The sequence below is a fragment of the Hemiscyllium ocellatum genome (assembly GCF_020745735.1).
Source record: "Hemiscyllium ocellatum isolate sHemOce1 chromosome 27 unlocalized genomic scaffold, sHemOce1.pat.X.cur. SUPER_27_unloc_6, whole genome shotgun sequence".
NCBI classification, from domain to species: domain Eukaryota; kingdom Metazoa; phylum Chordata; class Chondrichthyes; order Orectolobiformes; family Hemiscylliidae; genus Hemiscyllium; species Hemiscyllium ocellatum.
In genome coordinates this window covers 935825-956365 of record NW_026867515.1, presented here as the reverse complement: position 1 = coordinate 956365, position 20541 = coordinate 935825, and the positions used below count along the sequence as shown (strand labels likewise).

Here is a 20541-nt window from a genome sequence, read left to right as displayed (position 1 = left end):
GGGGGAGGGAGGGAGAGGGATGGGGAGGGAGGGAGAGGGAGGGGGAGGGGGGTGAGGAGGAGGGGGGGGAAGGGAGGGGGAGGGCAAAACTAGAAGGCATAGGTTTAGGGTGAGAGGGGAAAGATATAAAAGAGACCTAAGGGGCAACCTTTTCACAAAGAGGGTGGTACGTGTACGGAATGAGCTGCAAGAGGAAGAAGTGGAGGCTAGTACAATTACAACTTTTCAAAGGGATCTGGATGGAATATTTGAATAGCAAGGATTTGGAGGGATATGGGCTGGGTGTGGGAAGGTGGGACTAGATAGGTTGGGATATCTAGTCAGCATGGACAAGTTGGATCGCAGGGTCTGTTTCTGTGCTGTACATCTCTACGACTCTAGTTCAGCTCAGACAATACATGAAAGATGTGAGATCAGAGCCTGTCTATCCTAACCTTGAGTCAGCCTGGTTCTATTTTCAAAGTTGAATTTACATAATACTACATGTATTGACTGCCTGGAGATTGTTCATTTTAGGAGCAAAATAGAATGTATTGGCAAATATAATGCTGCAAACACAAATTCACTGCCATGGACTTGTGTCTACACACACACGCACGAGAGAAATAAAAAGTCTATTTCTGTGCTGCATATCACACAGACATTGAAATAACAGATGCTTTATTTCTGTGGTTGTAAATGTTGTTGTAATTTATAGCTGGGTACTAATAGTAGATGTAAGGGACAGAATTCCTCAAAACAGGGCACTATAAGAAACCTGGGAGAACCCTATTCTGGTTTACTTACTAGTGAACAAACATTAAGCACAAGTATCTATTTATTTCTAATTTTGTTTCGTTTTTCTTGTTTGATTCCCTGCTATGACAACACTGTATCTGGATGGTTGACAGGCTGAGAGATGGCGGGTTGGGTCTCGATTGACTTCAATGTTTTATTGTTCCAAATGGTGCAAAATGGGTGTCAAACCTTCAGCAGAAATCCAGCAGAGCTGACAGACCAACACCTTACTCTAAGCGAACAGGAAGATCAACAGAGGAGAGAAAAATCTGAGCTGACACCAGACTACCCTGTGATCAATGCTTTGATTAGCAGTGCCAACCCTCTACCTTTACCTAGCTTCCCATTTGACTACCCCCTCAATATTCAGAATACAATCCTTGTCATCCTGAAGCTGGGTTAGCCATGGGAAATGCAGGGTTATAGTTCCATAGTAATAAAAGCAGGAGTAGGCCATTTGTCCTGTCAGGCCTACTCTGCCATTCATTAAGATCATGGCTGATCAATCCACCACCGCAGTTCCTCCTCGCTGCATTGTCAAAGCTACCCTTAATTCACCAACCATGCAAAAGCCCATCCAACTGTGTCTTCAATATACTGAAATAGCCTCTACTGCTTCACTGGGCACAGAATTCCATAGATTCACTACTCTCCAGGAAAAACAGTTCCTCCTAATCTTTGTTTGAAAGCTACTCCCCTAATCTTGAGGTCTAGTCTCACCCAACAGCAACAAATTCCCACTTTCCGCCACAATCCGGGATAGACGGACTCACTCAGTTGTTTGCTCTTAAATGAAAGATTTCACTGTTACAACTTCTGCTCCAAGTCAGGGCAAACATCTTTGACACTTGTGAATCATTCTCCTCTCACCTCAATATGCACCGTCTAGTTTTGGACTGCACCATCCTGGGGAAAAGATCTTGGGTATTCACCCTATCCATGCCCGTTACAAATGTCAATAAGGTCACCCATCAGTCTCTGATGCTCCAGGGAAAATATCCCTGGCCTATTCTGCCTCTCCCAGTAGTTCAAACCCTCCAACTCTGGCAACAGCCTTGTAAATCTTTTCCAACCTCTTTCAAAGTTTCACAACATCTTTCCTATATCAAGGAGACCAGAATTGAATGCAGTGTTCCAAAAGTGGCCCAACCAATTTCGTGTACAATTGCCGCATGACCTCCCAACTCCCATACTCAATGTTCTGACCAATAAAGGAAAGCATACCAAACGCCTTCTTTACTATCCTAGCTACCCAAGACTCCACTTTCAAGGAATTATGAACCTGCACTCCAAGGTCTTTGTTCAGCAACACTCCCCTTAACTGTGTCAGTTCTGCCTGGATTGCTTGACCAAAATGCAACTCCTCACATTTGTCTAAATTAAACTTAATCTCCCACTCCTCGGCCCAATGACCCATCTGCTCAATTCCCATTTATAGCAAACTCTCTTTCCTCTCTTATTGCCTAGAAGCTGAAAATCTCCATTCCACACACCCCCTCCATTCTCACTTTGCTGAACCTAATTCCTGCTGCATCTCATCCTGAAGGGTCTGGTTCATGCTGATACACAGGCCCACACTCTAATTGAAACATACAGAATACTGAATGGCCTGGACAGACTGGACGTTGGGAAGATGTTTCCATTGGTAGGAGAGACAAGAACCTGAAGGCACAGCCTTAGAGTAAAGGGAAGGCCTTTTGGAACAGAGATAAGGAGAAACTTCTTCAACCAGAAAGTGGTGAATCTTTGGAATTCATTGCCACAGAAGGCTGTAAATGACATGTCATTGAGAATATTTAAGACGGAGGTAGACAGGTTCTTGAGTATCAAGGGGATCAAGGGTTATGGGGAGAAAGCGGGAGAATGGGGCTGAGAAACTTATCAGCTGCGATTATGTGCTATCAGCAGACTTAATGGGCTGAATGGCCTAATCTCAGCTCCTATGTCTTATGTTCTCTTGCTGTCCTGGACACAGAGGGTGAGAATTGGGAGCAGGACTAGGACATTTGGTCTTTCGAGCCTGGACCAGTATTGCACAGATCATAACTGGATATGAAAATACCTACATTGTGGTGGATAGGCTGGGACATTTTTCATTGGAGCATAGGAGGTTGAGAGGTGACCTTACTGAGGTTGATTAAATCATAACAGATATAGCTAACGTGAATGGCAGGTGTCCTTTCCCTTGGGTGGGGGTTTCAAGATGAGGGAGCAAATTTTGAAGGAGAGAGGAGAAAGATTTGAAAGACATGAGGGACACTATTTTTCATTTTACACAGAGAGTGGTTCATGTGTGGAATCAATGTTCAGAGGAAGGGGTGGATGCAGGTGCAGTTATAGCATTTAAAGGACATTTGGATAAGTATCTGAATAGGAAAGATTCAGAGGATATGGACCAAATACTGGCAGTTGGGACTAGTTTAGTTTGAGAACATAGTCAGCATGGACTGGTTGGACACTGTGCTGTCTGACACTGGAACAGTTCTATACTGGTCTTGAAACCATTTTCTTGACATCCCCCATAAACATCCATTTCATTGTTGTTCAAAATATCAGATGAACTCAGCAGTGAATACGTTCAATGACCCCCTAACTGCAGGAAGACATCCCCACTTCTGATCTCAATTCCTCTTGCTAATATACAACTTGCCTTACTGATTGCTTGCTGCACCTGTCTGACAACTGGCAGAGACTGGTGCAGAAGGACACTGAGGTCCCATTGTACATCTACACACCATCCTTGATGAAGGGCTTGTGCCCAGAACATCAACTCTCATGCTGCCTGACTAGCTGTACTTTTCGTATAAAAAGTGAGGTCTGCAGATGCTGGAGATCAGAGCTGAAAATGTGTTGCTGGTTAAAGCGCAGCAGGTCAGGCAGCATCCAAGGAACAGGAAATTCGACGTTTCGGGCAAAAGCCCTTCATCCGATGAAGGGCTTTGCCCAAAACGTCGAATTCCTTGTTCCTTGGATGCTGCCTGACCTGCTGCGCTTTAACCAGCAACACATTTTTAGCTGTACTTTTCCAATGCCACACTGCGACTCTGATCTTCAGCATCTGCAATCCTCACTTTCTCCACATCCCAATGTATCACATTTAAAAACGCACCTCCTTTCAGCTTTTTTTGCCACAACAAAGGCTATAGCTTCACATTGAGGTACTGCATTTGCCATGTGTTTGCCAACTGTGACACAGACCTTGTCTGTTAGAAATGAAAATTCACTTCTAAATAATCGCTCTGGACAAATTCAAGAGAACAAAGATTTTATTAACAAATTCTGCAGAATTGGACGCCTTCCCAAAGAAAAGCGTACCCAAGCATTACAGCGATCTTTCTTATATAGCAATTTAGAGCCTCCCCTATGGCCCCTAGAGGTCACGAGGGTCATTGCTTTACAATGATCTCATTTCTTACAGAGAAAGCATATGATCATGTCCTCATTGTCTTGAACTCCAGCCGCATAACCCACTTCCCTGTCTAATGATATTTTCAGCCCTTGAACTTAGCAACCGTCTCGCACCTTGTACTCTTATCTGGTTGTTTTTGCACCATATTAGCAGAAGTATTGTCTCGCTCAAGGTTTCGTTATTTTTCAAAGCTGACCCCTTGCCCCAGCTAGCTTGTTTTTCTTACTAACTGCTTACATTGCAATACTGATCGTTAGAAGATCAATCTTTACGTAAATTAGCCCAAACGTTAACATTTCCTTAAAATAAAACAGCCAGTATATATAAAATAAAGTAGCAAGACATACCACATATTTAGTTTGGTTGTATATTAAATGTCTAGGGTACCATGCACATCTTAATAGCTTCTTGTTGCATAATAAAGCAAATCTAAATCTCACATTGTCCAACATTTCCAGAGTCTGTCTGCACCCCAGAGAATCACTCCCTTTCCTTTCAGCTGCTGCAAATCAACACTACATGAACAGGGATATCGGCTGGGAGCTGGCAAGCAGGACTAGATTCGGTTGCAATATCTGGCCGACATGGACGAGTTGGACCGAAGGGTCTGTTTCCGTACTGTCCATCTCTATGACTATAATTGAACACCAAAATGAAAACTAAGTGGAAAAGGGGGTGAGAAAAGAAAGTGCTGTACTCACAGATGTTTGACAGAAGGAAGTTACAGTCTGGGGTGAAGCTCAATCTTCACAGCAGCGACAGAAGCTCATTCTCCTCCTTCTGCATTCAGACAATAGGGGTGCTCTAACTGGCAGGAGGACCAATCTCCATCCGGTCCTCCAGGCTTTACCATTGGTCCATCGAGAGGAAGTCGCGTGCCGTTCTTCGGACTTCGAGGAGCATGCGTACTACTTTGCTGACACCGGTGAGCATGCGCCTTCCTCGCTGACACCTCGGAGCATGCGCAGTGTGCGCTTTGGTGACTACTGTTACTGACAGATGTAAAGAATCTAAAGGCCAAAAGGAGAAAAAAATGGCTGGAGCCACAATTTTATTTTTCCCTGTGGATCGACGTTGTATTCTTTTTGCATTTTGTCTGGCTGCTCAACTTTTGTAAGTCTTTTCACCAGGGCAAATGAAGTTGTGAACTGGAGTGCATCGGTTTAAGGTGAGGGGAGAAAGATTTAAAATGGTCCGAAGAGGCAACTTTTTCGCACAGAGGGTGGTGTGTGTACGGAATGAATTGCCAGGCGAAGTGGTGGAGGCTGGTGCATTTACAATGTTTAATAGGAATCTGGATAGGTATATGAATAGGAAGGGTTTAGAGGGATATGGTTAGATTAAGTTAAATTCCCTACAGTGTGGAAACAGGCCCTTCAGCCCAACCAGTCCACACCAACCCTCCGAAGAGTAACCCACCCAAACCCATTTCTCTCTGTCTAATGCACCTAACAGAATGGGGAATTTAACATGGACAATTCACCTGACCTGCACATTCTTGTACTGTGGGAGGAAACCGGAGCACTCTGAGGAAACCCACGCAGACACGGAGAACGTGCAAATTCCACACTGACAGTCACCCGAGGCTGGAATCGAACCTGGAACTTTGGTGCTGTGAAGCAGCAGTGCTAACTACTGAGACACCGTGCTGTCATTCAAGTAAATTTCTCCCCGGGGGGAGGAGGGACAATCAAGAGTCAACCATACTGCTGTGGGTCTGAAGTCACATGTAGGCCAGACTGGGTAAAGAATGCAGCTAGGACAACTGAGTGAATCCTTTCCCACAACGGCAATTTCCTTCCCTAAAAAGGATATGAGTGAATCAGATGTCTTTTACCCCCACCAATTCAAAAGATCACATTAGTTTTGGTTCCTTCATATATAAATCCCACAACTTTTTGAAAGTTACATTCTCAAGATAGCTTTAACAATAGGTGCCATCTCAGCTCAGATAATGCATTGAAAGTATGAGGTTAAAGTCTGTGTTCCAATATTTCCATCCTACCCATGCCCCTTATTTTATAATCCCCTATAAGGTCACCCCTCAGCCTCCGACGCTCCAGGGAAAACAGCCCCAGACTTTTCAGCCTCTCAATATAGCTCAAATCCTCCAACCTTGGTAACATTCTTGTAAATCTTTTCTGAATCATTTCAAGTTTTATAACATTTTTTCCAATAGGAAGGACACCAGAATTGCATGCAATATTCCAAAAGTGGCCTAACCAACGTCCTGTACAGCTGCAACACGATCTCCCAAATCCTATACTGAATGCTCTGACCAAAAAAGGAAGGCATAACAAACATGTTCTTCATTATCTTATCTACCTGTTTCAAAGGGAGACTCCCTCCCTCTGGGCAACATCTGGGAACAAAGCAATGTTTCCCTCTTTCCATTCCTTATCCGGAGGGGAGGTGGGGGAGGGGTTTGGACTCGCCCACACTGGGGAAACAACATCAGTATTCATCCTATACATACCACTCATGATTTTTTAACCTCTATAAGGTCACCCCTCAACGTTTGATGCTTCAGAGAAAACCGGTCCCAGCCTATTCATCCTCTCTCTTTACCTCAAACCCTTCAACCCTGGCAACAGCCTTGTAAACTTTTTGTGAATCGTTTAAGTGTTAAATCCTTCCCAAAGCAGAGAGACTGGAGCTGAACATAGTATTCCAGAAATGGCCTCATCAGTTTGGGATATCTGGTCGGCATGGACGTGTTGGACTGAAAGGTCTGTTTCTGTGCAGTGGAGTTTTATGGCTCTATGGTAGGGACATAACCCATGTCTACATTCCCCCCTCCATCCTGCCACTTGTTGTGTGGTTCAAACCATGGATCTCAGTTGGTCACCAGACTCTGACAATGTCCAAATACCTTGAGGCATTTCTCACATAAGCTACCAGGATTGTAGCCGCAGTAAGAAACTTTATTTTTCCTAATTTTAATTGTCCAAACTTCAGTACTGGAAGAGCTCTCTCTTTTACTCATTTAATCATCCTGACAGCCTCACTGGGAAGGGAGAAAGTGGAGCCGATCTTTACACGGGGCAGATTTTGTCACAGACTCAGAGGAGGCGAGGACTGCAGATACTAGAAAGTCAGTGTCAAAAAGTATGGCACTGGAATGTGATGAAGGGCTTATGCTCGAAACATCAACTCTCCTGCCCCTCGGATGCTGCCTGACCTGCTGTACTTCTTATAGTGCCACACTTTCCAACTCAGATTTTGTCAAAGAGTCAAACATTTCAGGTATATACCTCCTGATGTCACTGCATGTTCCAAATCCTTAAGAGACTCTTAATAGATGCTCAACTGACCAGTGAATGTGTGCTATCTTGAATACTAATACAAGTCACATCTACATAAAATGTTTAAAAACTCTCTACTCAGTGTGGCTGAAGAGGTGTCTCATCAGATGGGACGACCGACTGAAGGCCTTCCCACACATTGAGCAGGTAAATGGCCTTTCCCCGGTGTGAACACACTGGTGTATCTGTGGGGCGGAGGAATCTGTGCTGTCTGCAGATGGAGCAGGAGAACGGCTTCTCGCTGGTGTGAATGTGCTGGTGAGTTAGCAGAGAAGTTGAATGGGTGAAGTCCTTCTCACACACTGAGCAAATTAATGGCTTCTCCCCAGTGTGAACCTGCCGGTGAGTCACTAGTTGGATAGGTGAACGAATGCCTTCCCATACACTGAGCAGGTGAATGGCGTCTCCCCGGTGTGACCACGATGATGGGAATCAAGCAGACACAGGAATTTGAATTCTTTCCTGCAATCCTCACATTTCCATGGTTTCTCCATCACGTGGAAGTCCTGGTCTCTCTCCAGGTTTGAAAGACCACTCACACATGGAATGTGTTCTGTCTCTTGTCACTGCAAATGGGATGTTGCTATTTCAGGCTGTGTATCCGCTTAGAGCTCTTCCCACAGTCAGTTCACTGGGACACTCTCACTCAGGTCTGTGTGCCTCAGTCTCACTGATGTTTGAAACCTTTTGAAGCAGACAGGGCAGCAGAGAAATAATAAATCCTGACAGATTCAAAGCCTGATGATGATTGTCTCTATCAGATCTTGTTTTGATATTTCTGGCTGCAATTCCTTCCCTTTCTCATATCCTGTAAAAGGAGATTACAGGAAGCATCACCATCTGCACAGGATAGAAATTCAAAACAGACAATTCTGGTTCCTGTGGAACCCTCGGTCTGAATATCGTGCATAGGTTGAAGCACTTTATCCATATCTGCCCTGTCAAGATCCCACAGGATGTTTATAAAACCTTTGACCAAAATAATCCATTCAGCCCATTGAATCTGCTTCACCATTTATTAGCATAATATCTAATATTATAATCCAAAAATCCACATTCATGCCTTATTATTGAGTCCCTTATTGACTAAAATTCTGCCCACCATCTGCCTTGACTATACTGAGTGATAGAACTTCAATAGCCCTGTAATTCATTACCCACTGAGAGAAGATATCCACCTCATCTCCATAATAAATATGCAAACACTTAAGATTAGAGGCTATTCCTTCTGGTCTGAGACTCTCCCACAAATGAACACTACCTTTTTGGCAACTAACCTTTCAGGCCCACTAAGATTCTGATATTTATTCATTAAGATCTCTCATTCTTCCAAACTCGAAAGAATGCTCAACTAAGCTTCTCAACATTGCATCATTTGCAAACACGTCAATTCCCAGGATTAATTTTGAGAACGCTCTCTCAGCAGCTTCCAATGTTTCTGTCATCTCCTCTACTTCGAGGGACCAGAGTGCAAAACACACAAGTTACAGCATAATAAAAGAATGATAAATAATACACATTTTTCTAGCAGCAATTCGAAGTTGTGCAAAAAATTTCAGATAGAAAAAGAATCCAATCATACAGTGTTAAGGAGTCAGATGGCTTGGGGGAAGAAACTGTTGCACAGTCTGGTCGTGAGAGACTGAATTGGGAGGGGGAGGGGTTGGAGTTCCTCGCTGCCACATAATTTTGCGCCTCAAACTATTCATAAAAAGTTGTTCAACTCATCCAGCAGTGGGGAGGCACCACCAGCACAACCAGGCAATGCTGGTCGGTGGTTAGTGATGGCCTGGATGCCCTTCCACACGCTCAGTTTATCACTGCTGTCCTGAAAGTGGCTGTGTATTTTCTGTGTGTATGCACATTTTGACTCTTTGATGCCCGGGTCAGGTTGGCCCTCAATGTTGTTAGGCCCGCCTTGTCATCTGCTACGAAGGTAGAATCACAGGTCCTCAGCACTGCACAAACCTTTGCAGTCATTCATGGTTTCTGGTTGGGGCAACAAGTGATGGTCTTGGACACAATTTCACCGTCAATACACTTGCTAATGTAGGAAATCGCTGACACCATGTACTCCTCTAAATTGATGGAATCGCTATCATTTGTGGCCTCCCTGAACACCCACCAGTCAATGCGCTCAAAACAGTCTTGAAGTGCAGAAATGGCTCCACCTGGCCAGGTTTTACCTGCTTCAGAAGCGGTCTGACACGCCGGTATACTGGGATTAGCATAACAGAGATGTGGTCTGAGGAGCTGAGGTAGGGCAGGGATATCAGTTTAACCCCAGAATGAAAAAAGACATTGAAAAGGATGGGAAGGGTGTAGAAAGGAAGTGCCATACTCACAGCTGTTGGACAGAGGAAGTTGCAGTCTAGGGTGAAGCTCGATCTTCATTCAGAGAAGTAGTAGCAACTTCCCCAGCTCATTTAGACCATAGGTGAGCTCTGATTGGCAGGAGGACCAGACTCCTTTCTGGTTCTCCAGGGTTTGCAATTGGTCAGTCGCCAAGTATGGTTCATGTCATTGTGCGACGTACGGGCCGTTGGCCAAAAGGACTTGGAACACAGCGACATCACCGGTCGGCGCTGCGATTCCTATTGGCTCCTTCACGACGCCCCGCCCTCCATCGTGAACGTCACAACGCGGGACGAAGCCAGTTTCAGAGGGAAACTCCCTCCCTCTGGGAAACATCTGGGAGCAAATCAATGTCTACCCTTTCCATTCCTCATCCTGGCCTGGAGACGGGGAATGAGAGGGGGAGGGGTAAAGCTATTCAATACAGCAGCTGGAAAAAGAGGAAGTGAATCAAATAGAAGGGATTTCAGATTCTCACTGTCTCTCAAGGCTTTCAGATCCGCAAGGCATTTATCAGGACTGGAACTTGAGAAGGGACAGAGATCTATCTAGTGTTATTAAATGGTTATATATTCAATATGCTACCCTCCGAGATTCAAATACAATTATCTGTTGTATTTTTGTCCTTTAGCTATGTCATATACTTCCAATTATAGAATTATTGAAGGGAACAGTAAGTGACCATTGGACAGAGACCTCCCAATTCATATACTCAATGCTCTGACCAATATAGGGCTACTTTCTCTGGAGTGTCAGAAGGTGAAGGGTGACATTATACAGGTTTATAAAATAATGAGGGGCATGGATAGAGGAAATAGACAAGGTTTTTTTTTCCCCTGGATGGGGGAGTCCAGAACTAGCAGGCATAAGGTTACAGTGAGAAAAGGGACCTAAGGGGCAACTTTTTCACGCAGAGGATGGCGCATGTATGGAATGCGCTATTAAAGGAACTGATGGAGGCTGCTACAATGACAACATTCAAAATGGCATCTGTATGGGTGTATGACTAGGAAGGGTTCGAGAGATATGGGCCAAGTGCTGGCGAATGGGACTAGTTAAGGTTTGGATGTCTAGTCAGCATGGACAATTTGGAATGAATGGTCTGTTTCCGTATGTACGTCTCCATGATTCTAAGGCTCTATGATTCTCCCGAGAGCTCAAACCCTCCAAGCCTGGCAATATCCTCGCACATCTTTTCTGAACCCTTTCAACTCTAACATCCTTCTGATAGCAAGAAGGCCAGAATTGAACACAATATTTCAGAAGTGGCCACACCAATTTGGGATAACTGGTCAGCATGGATGAGTTGGACGGAAAGGTCTGTTTCCATGCGGTCAGGTTCTATGACTCTATGGTAGGGATATAACCCATGTCTGCATTCTCTTCTCCATCCTGCCATTTGTGGTGTGGCTTAGACTCTGGGAACATCAGTGGGCCACACAGACCATGACAATTTCAAAAATACCTCCAAAAGCCACCAGGATTGTAAGACATTATCAGAAACTCTCATTTTTCCAATTTGTTCAACCTTCAGTAATGTACAAGCATTCTCTGTTTCCCATGTTATCGTCCTGACAGCCTCCTGGGGAAGGGACAAACTGGAGCCAATCTTTCCATGGGATAGATTTCTTCACAGAGTCAAACATGACAGGTATATATCTCCCGACTCCGCTGCATGTTCCAAATCAGTAAGTGTATCTTAATAGGTGCTCAACTGACCAGTGAATGTAAGCACTCTTGAGTATTAATAGTCGAGAGTGCGTTGCTGGAAAAGGACAGCAGGTCAGGCAGCATCCCAGGAGCAGGAGAATCGATGTTTTGGGCATATGCCCTTCATCAGGATCGATGTTCAGGCAGAAGCCCTTCATCAAAATCAGCTATTCCTCAGAACTGCCTATGGGACCATCTGATCTCACATGGACTCCGGACCACGTTCAGCCCAACACAGTTTGAACCTGATCAGGATACCCAGTACACCTACAAATTCGAAACCTTCAGCAACAATTCTCTTTCCGGATCCTCTGCTCCATGCTATCAGCCATGCACCGCCACCTACTCTACCTGCAGTCAGTCCTGCTTCAGCAATACTCACCTTCATCTTGAATACTAATACAAGTTACACCCACAAAGAATCCAAACGTGCTCTGCTTGGTGTGACTGGATTGGTGTCTGAGCAGATGGGATGACTGACTAAATCCCTTTCCGCACGTGGAGCAGGTGAAAGGCCTTTCCCCAGTGTGAACCCGCTGGTGTCTCTGCAACTGGAATAATCTGTGAATCCCTTACCATACACAGACCAGGAGAACGGTCTATCCTCAGTGTGGATGCACCTGTGCACCAGCAGGATGGATGAATGGCTAAACCCTTTCCCACAGACGAAGCAGGTGAACAGCCTCTCCCTGGTGTGAATGTGCCGGTTTGTCTGCAGGTCAGAGGAGTTAGTGGATCCCTTCCCACACTTGGACCGAGTGAATGACCTCTCCCCGGTGTGAACCTGCTGGTGGGTCACCAGGGTGGATAAGTGAATGAACCCCTTCCTGCACATGGAGCAGGAGAACAGTCTCTCCCTGGTGTGAACCCGAAGGTGCATAAGCAGGGCAGACAAATTAATGAATACCTTCATGCAGACAGAGCAGGAAGATGGTCTCTTCCCTGGTATGGACCTATTGGTGGATCAGCAAGGCAGATGACTGGGTGAATCCGTTCATGCACTTAGAGCAGGCTAACGGCCTTTCTCCGGTGTGAGCCGGCTGGTGGGTCACCAGGGTGATAAATAAATGAACTCCTTCCCACACACGAAGCAGATGAAAGGTCTTTTCCTCGTGAAACTCTACCGGTGGATCACCAGGGTGGATAAATGAATGAAGCCCTTGCTGCAAATGGAACAGGCGAAAGGCTGCTCCCCAGTGTGATCATGGCAATGACGTTCAAGCAAATATGGAATTTTGAATTCCCTCCCACAGTCCTCATATTTCCACGGTTTCTCTATGATGTGGGAATCCATGTCTCTGTCCAGCTTTGACAACTGTTTGAAGGACCACTCACACATGGAACGTGTTAAATCTCTTGCCACTGCCATTCATCAGGCTTACTTTCCAATTAAGAAGATCATGCATGTCCTGCTGTAGTGTTAACTTCATTTGCTACCTGCACTCAATAACCTTTCATTCCCTGTCACTCAAAATTCAGTTCAATTCAGCCTTAAATACATTCAAAGAGCCTGTCGCTATTACTCTCTGTGTGAGAGCATTGCAATAAAGAAGAGAGAATAAATTCCTCATTCTGCCTGATATGGGAAAGCCCTTATTTACAATCTGTGGTCATCGAGTTCTAGATTCTCTGACAAGGAAGCATTTTATTGGCATCTATCCTGACAAGCCTTCCCTCCTCAGAAAGTGCCGTACTCACGTGTTGGACAATGGAAGGAAGTTGCAGTCCGGAATGAAGCTCTATCTTCATTCAATTTCAGAGTAAAACTCCCTCCTCTAGACAACACCGAGGAGCAAAGCAATGTCTCCCCTTTTCCATTCTTCATCTTGGGAGGGAGAGATGGGGGAAAACTGTTCACTGATTGCAACTGCAGTGAATCCAGGGAGGGACAAGACTCTGCAAAGGTGCTCAGATGCTCTCTGTCCCTCTTAAATGTATTTTCACTTTTTTCCTTAATTTGACACACTCATTTGAATACAATTTGCACCCGAGAAATGGATAGCTTCTTTCCTCACGTACACAATTAAAAGGGTAGTTTCTCATGGAATTGAGCAGCATTTAAGGGATTAGCCATTGTTATAAAAAGTACATATGTGTTGCTTCATTTTGAATATATCTAATATTATTCACTGTTGTAAAAGTTTAATAACTAATATTTTTCACCTTCTAATAACATTCTATATTTCTTGTCCTCTTTTTCATTTAATAGAATAGAAGGAAGTCATTCAACAACTTAAATGGCTTTCTTTTCTCAAGCGGTCTTGATATTTCATTTTCATGTCCTTGATTCAGCTCCATTTGCAGCACCTTTGACAGCATCTTGTTCTAGGTCATTGTGTATGGAGGAAAGCTTCACTTAGGTGATTCTTAAGGCTGGCTGACTGTCTGCATGACAGTTTTCAGTTTTGGTGTCCTGGATAACGTGTGATCAGAAGGCATCTGGCAGTTTACAGGAATTTGGTGCCTATGCTATGTTAATTTAACAGCACACTTACTTTGTTAATTTTTCTGAAGGATATCAATTGAAAGACCAGGGTTGAACAAGGGAACCACATTTGCTATCCTCCAGTCTTCTGGCACTATTCCTGTAGACAACGAGAACATAAATATCAAGGCCAATGGCTCTGCAATCTCCTCCCTTGCTTCCCAGAGAATCGTAGGATAAATGCCATCAGGCCCAGTGGACTTATCTATTTTCACCCTTTCCAGAATTTGCAATACCTCTTCCCTTCATACTTCAAAGTCATCCATTCTAATTAATTGTGACTCAATATTCACATTGGCAACAATGTCCTGTTCCTGAGTGAATACTGACGAAAAGTGTCTCCTCAATCTCTTCATCCTCCACGTGCAACTTCCCACTACTATCCTTGACTGGACCTATTCCTACCCTAGTCATTCTTTTATTCCTGACATACCTACAGAAAGCCTTTGGGTTTTCCCTAATCCTACCAACCAAGGACTTTTCATGTCCCATCCTTGCTGCTCTTAGCTCTGTCTTTAGATCCTCCCTGGCTACCTTATAGCCCTCAATCACCCCAATTGAACCTTTACGCCTCATCTTTACATAGGCCGCCCTCTTCGCTTTAACAAGAGATTCCAATTCATTATTAAACCACGGCTCCCTCACACGACCCTTTCCTCCCTGCCTGACAGGTACATACTTATCAAGGACGCTCAGTAGTTGCTCCTTGAACAAGCTCCACATATCGATTGTGCCCTTCCCTTGAAGCCTACTTTTCCAAGCCACGCATCCTAAGTCATGCCTCACCGCATCATAATTTCCCTGCCCCCAGCTATAACTCTTGCCCTGCAGTGCACACTTATCCCTCTTCATCACCAGAGTAAAAGTCACCGAATTGTAGTCACTGTCCCCAAAGTGCTCACCTAACTCCAATTCTAACACCGGGCCTGATTCGTTACCCAGAACCAAATCCATTATGGCCTCACCTCTTGTTGGCCTGTCAACATATTGTGTCAGGAAACCCTCCTGCACACATTGGACAAACACCGACCCATCTAACGTACTCGGGCTATAGCTTTCCCAGTCAATATCTGGAAAGTTAAAGCCCCCATAACAACCACCCTATTACTTTCACTCTTCTCCTGAATCCTCCTCGCAATCCTTTCTTCTCCGTCTCTTGGACTATTAGGAGGCCTGTAGAAAACTCCTAACAGGGTGACCTCACCTTTCCTATTTCTAACCTCAGCCCAAACTACCTCAGATGACGAGTCTTCATCCATCGTCCTTTCCACCACTGTAATACTATCCTTGACAAGCAATGCCACACACCCCCTCTTTTACCCCCACCTCTGACCCTACTAAAGCAATTAAACACTGGAATCTGCAACAGCCAATTCTGTCCTTGTTCTACCCATATCTCCAAAATAGCCACAACATCGAAATCCCAGGTACCAACCCACGCTGCAAGTTCACCTACCTTATTTCGTATACTTCTCACATTGAAGTATACACACTTCAAGTCACCTTCCTGTTTACAGGCACCCTCCTTCGAGATTGATGCCATGTTCCTAACCTCCCAACACTCAAGGTCCTACACCCTAAAGCGACAGTCTATGTTTCCATGCCCCTGCAGAGTTAGTTTAACCCCCCCACCCCACCCCAAAGAGCACTAGCAAACCTCCCCCCAAGGATACTGGTACCCCTCAGGTTCAGGTATAAACCATCCTGTTTATAAAGGTCCCACCAGTCAACAATCCACAAGCCAGGGACACAGCCAGACAGAACGGACTCAGGATGATCCAGGTAATGATTACAGATGCTCACAACAGCCTTCAAAAATACAGACAAGAAATTGTGCTCCAAAAATCGTTAATTTCCAAAACCACCAATCAGGAATGGACCCGGACCATAGAACAGGCCGTCACCATAGGACAGAACAGGACCACACACCGCAAAAAAACGGCACGAACAGAAAAAATTGCCAAACTAACACACAACGAAGAGGACACCACAACACACACCTGGGTTAAAAACCTTTCCCACAGACAGCTCACAGACACGGAAAGAATAATACTGGCCAAGGGACTCAACTACAACCATAGGGACGCCAAGACAGCAGACTTCCTAGCAGCACTAGAATGCACACTCAGGAACAATGGACTGACAGAAGAGACACAACAAACAGTGAGGCAAAGTATCGCACCTCTGATAACAAGGAAAAGACAAACACATAACCTCAACACCAAGGAGAGAGAAGCACTAAAATCACTAAGAAACGATAAGAACATAATCATACTACTAGCAGACAAAGGCAGAATGACGGTCATCCTGGACAAAGCAGAGTATATCCAAAAAGCGCAACAACTACTTGCAGATTCCAACACCTACCAAAAGAGGGAGTTTGACCCCACCCCACAGCTCACCAATAGGATAAACACCACATTGAGGAATCTACAAAACAACGGACAGATAACCAGGTCTGACCTACAAAGAATGAAACCTGAAAGCAACAACACCCCCAGATTCCATGGACTACCAAAAGTGCACAAACCAGGCATCCCACTCAGACCCACAGTATCACTACCAGGGACACCATCACACAAACTGGCTAAAGAACTACAGCAGAAACTGAAACACCTGATCAGCAGATCCAGACACTCTATACAGTTAATACAGGAATTCTTGGACATCATCAGAAATATACACATAGACAAGGAAGAAACCATGGTCTCCTTCAATGTAACGGCATTGTTCACCTCTATCGACAAAACCCTAGCCAGAGAAACAATATCCAACCTACTGGACATACAGAACAGACAACAGGACGTTGAACCTATCAACAAAGACAGCATACTTAAACTACTGCACCTGTGCCTCCCAACACACTTCACAGTCAACAACTGGTATACGAACAAATCAACGGAACATCCATGGGCTCACAGATCTCTGGACTTATAGCAGAAGCAGTAATGCAAAGGTTAGAACAAACAGTCTTACCGCAAATTCAACCCAAACTCTGGGTCAGATATGTGGATGGCACTTTTGTAATCATTAAGAACACAGAAATAGAGAACACACACCGGATCATCAACGCCACACTCACAGGAATCCGATTCATGAGAGAGGAAGAAAAGGATAACCAACTCCCATTCCTAGACGTGATGGTACAGAAAACACCAAACAGAGAATTCACCACAAAGGTATACAGGAAAGCCACACACACAGACCAAGTCCTGAACTATGTAAGCAACCACCCCAACACACACAAACGAAGTTGCATCAAGACACTATTCAAAAGGGCCACAACACACTGCAGCACACCAGAACTGCAAAAAGAGGAAGAAGAACACCTATACAATGTATTCGCCAAAAACGGATACCCGCGCAATTTCATCAACAGATGCCTAAGGGAAAGACAACGGAACGAGGACATGCCGCAACCCGAAGGACTAGCCATACTACCATACATAAGGAGCATTTCAGAACTGACAGCCAGACTACTGCGACCACTAGGACTCATAACAGCACACAAACCAACAGCCACTCTCAGACAACAACTCACGAGAAGGAAGGACCCAATACTCAGCATGAGCAAAACCAATGTAGTGTACAAAATCCCATGCAAGGCCTGCACAAAACACTACCTAGGACAAACAGGAAGAGAGCCAACGATCTGCATCCATGAACACTAACTAGACATGAAACGACACGACCAGCTATCCTTAGTAGCCACACATGCCGATGACAAGCAACATGAATTCGACTGGGACAACACTACTATTATAGGGCAAGCCAAACAGAGAACAGCCAGGGAATTCCTAGAGGCATGGCACTCATCCACAGATTCTATCAACGAACACATGGAGCTGGACCCAATATACTGGCCACTGTAGCGGACAGCTGGAACTGACAACCGGAAGCGGCAGAGAGAAGCCATTATAAATGCTGGAGGAAATATCACAGAAGCGCTTCACAGGAGGCTCCCAAGCACTGAGGATGTCACCTAGACAGGGGGCGAAACGTTTGAAACACAAATTTCCAGCTCGGCGAACAGAACCACAACACAGGTCCCACCATCCCCAGAAAGAACCCCAGTTATCCAGATACCGGAATCCCTCCCTCCTGCACCATCCCTGTAGCCACGCATTTAACTGTTCTCTCTGACTATTCCTCGACTCGCTATCACGTGGCACGGGTAACAAACCAGAGACAACAACTCTGTTTGTTCTAACTCTGAGCTTCCAACCTCGCTCCCTGAAAGCCTGCCTGACATCCTCATCCTTCTTCCTACCTATGTCGTTGATGCCAATGTGGACCACGACTTCGGTCTGCTCCCTCTCCCCCTTCAGAACCCGGAAAACACGATCAGAGACGTCACTTATCCTTGCACCTGGGTGGCAACATACCAATCGTGAGTCTCTCTCGCCCCCACAAAACCGCCTATCGGTGCCCCAGAACTATTGCTCTGCTCTTCTCCAACCTTCACTTCTGAGCAACAGGAGCAGGCTCCGTGCCATAGGCCTGAAACCCATTGCTTCCCTCTGCTAAGTCGTCTTCCCCACAAGTATCCAAAATTGACTTCAATGAGCCTGACGTGATTTGAACAGGCAACCTTCTGATCTGGAGTCAGACGCGCTACCGTTGCGCCACAAGCTCACGGGGAGCTTGGGACCTCTATTCATGCTTAAGGGAAGTGATCGCACTACAATGATTTTACGTCTGCGGAACAACGGAGATCAACAGTTCAGTCTGTTCTGTCTCTCCCCCTCTCCTTCTGTTTCTCGAAACAATTTCCAACTCTACCTCAATAAAAAGCTGAAAGAACTGTGGATGCTGTATATCAGAAACAAAACACAAACAGTAGTTGCCGGTGACCCTTCCATAGAACTGATGGTGATTGGGAAAACGTTGGTTTATATGCAGGAGATATTGTGGGAGGAAGGCGGATGCAGTAAATGATAGATCAGGACAGAGCCCAAAGCGAGGGAAGAACTGTTGGACAGGAAAGGGAGTTGATAACGTTCTGTGTGGGAGGGTGAATGGAGACTGTTCGTGGCAGTCATAGGTAGTGTGTAATGACAGACTATGGGATAACAAGGCTTGGTGTGTGTGGTAGGGACGAGGATACTATGGATTTCAAGCCCTAGAATTATTGAATTGGATATTGGGACCGGAGGGATGTATGGTCCACAAGTGTAATATCCGGTGCGCTTCGTTCTGCTGGTGCTGGGCTTCGCTGGGACAATACAGCAAACCTGAGACAGAGATGTTGGTCAGGGAACAGGGTGGGGTGTGGAATTGGCAGGCAACTGGAAGCTCAGGGTCTTTTTTTGCGGGCAGAACGTAGATGTCCTGTGCAGCAGTCACCCAGTTAATGCCTCGGTTTCCCCAATGTAAATGAGCCCATATTGTGAGCAGCAAATGCAGTCGACTGGGTTGTGGGAAGTGCGCGCCTATATTGGGAAAAAAAACTACCCAGGTAAGTTTGCGCTACACCAGCTTCCGGGTCCGCTCCGCGCTTTTTTCGAAAAAGATATTGAAATTTAAACCGTGAAACAAACAGTGCCAAACAGCCCTTACCTGCTCCGCGGAGAGAGTGAGGATTGTTCACTCGTTTGTGGGTGTTGGGATGATTGCTTCTGTGGTTAAGTATTTGGTTTGCGTGTGTTGTTTTTCTGTCGACGCTAGTTTGAAGTTCCCCATTGACTGTTCGCTCTACTGTGACATCTAGGAATGGCACTTTGTTGCTGTTCTCCTCCTCTTCAAACCAGGAGTCCCCCTCAAGCCACAGTCTCACCACTTGGAACACCAGTATACAGACTAGTCAAAGACCTCCACTGAAGACTAAAACACCAAGTCGAAGACTCACGCCACTCCAGTTACTCCATCCAAGAATTCTTGAACACCAAATACAACAAGATAGAAGAGGATGGAATAATACTGTCCTTTGGCATACAGCCGTGTTCACATCCATTAACATCAACGTGACCAAAGAAAACTGAAGACACTACTTGAAGAACCAAAGACACAAACACCAAACAGCACCAACGTCATCAGCAAAGATAACACTGTCAAGCTCGTGGAGCTGTGCCTTACCTCCCACTTCCTATTCAGTAACAAGACTAACAAACAAATCAACGGAGCACCCATGAAACCACCAATATCAGGATTCCTAACAGAAGCAATAATGCAGAGTTTCGAACAAACAGCCCTTCCAAAGATCCAACCCAAACTTTGGGTCGGCTACAGTGATGACACTTTTGTCACCACAACGTGAAACAACTTAGAGGAAACCTACAACACCATCAACAATCTCCTTAGTGGCATAAAATTCACAAAAGAGGAGAACAACAAAAAGTGTTGTTGTTCTAGATGTCACAGTAGAGCGAACAGTCAATGGTAAATTCAAAACAGCGTCTACAGGAAAACAGCACACGCGAACCAAGTACTTAAGCTGCGGAAGCAATCATCCCAACACATACAAACAAATCTGCATCAGGATGCTATTTCAACGAGCTACT

The 20541-nt window shown here is 45.1% G+C and overlaps 1 protein-coding gene and 1 non-coding gene across 2 annotated transcripts in view; one reads left to right on the top strand and one right to left on the bottom strand.

The window, feature by feature from the left end:
* Positions 1-20541, top strand: part of LOC132808475 (gastrula zinc finger protein XlCGF7.1-like) — a 506159-nt gene that overhangs the window by 91850 nt on the left and 393768 nt on the right. The gene's annotated exons all lie outside the window — the stretch shown is intronic.
* Positions 18605-18676, bottom strand: trnaw-cca (transfer RNA tryptophan (anticodon CCA)). The gene has a single exon. It is a non-coding gene; the product is annotated as a tRNA-Trp (tRNA).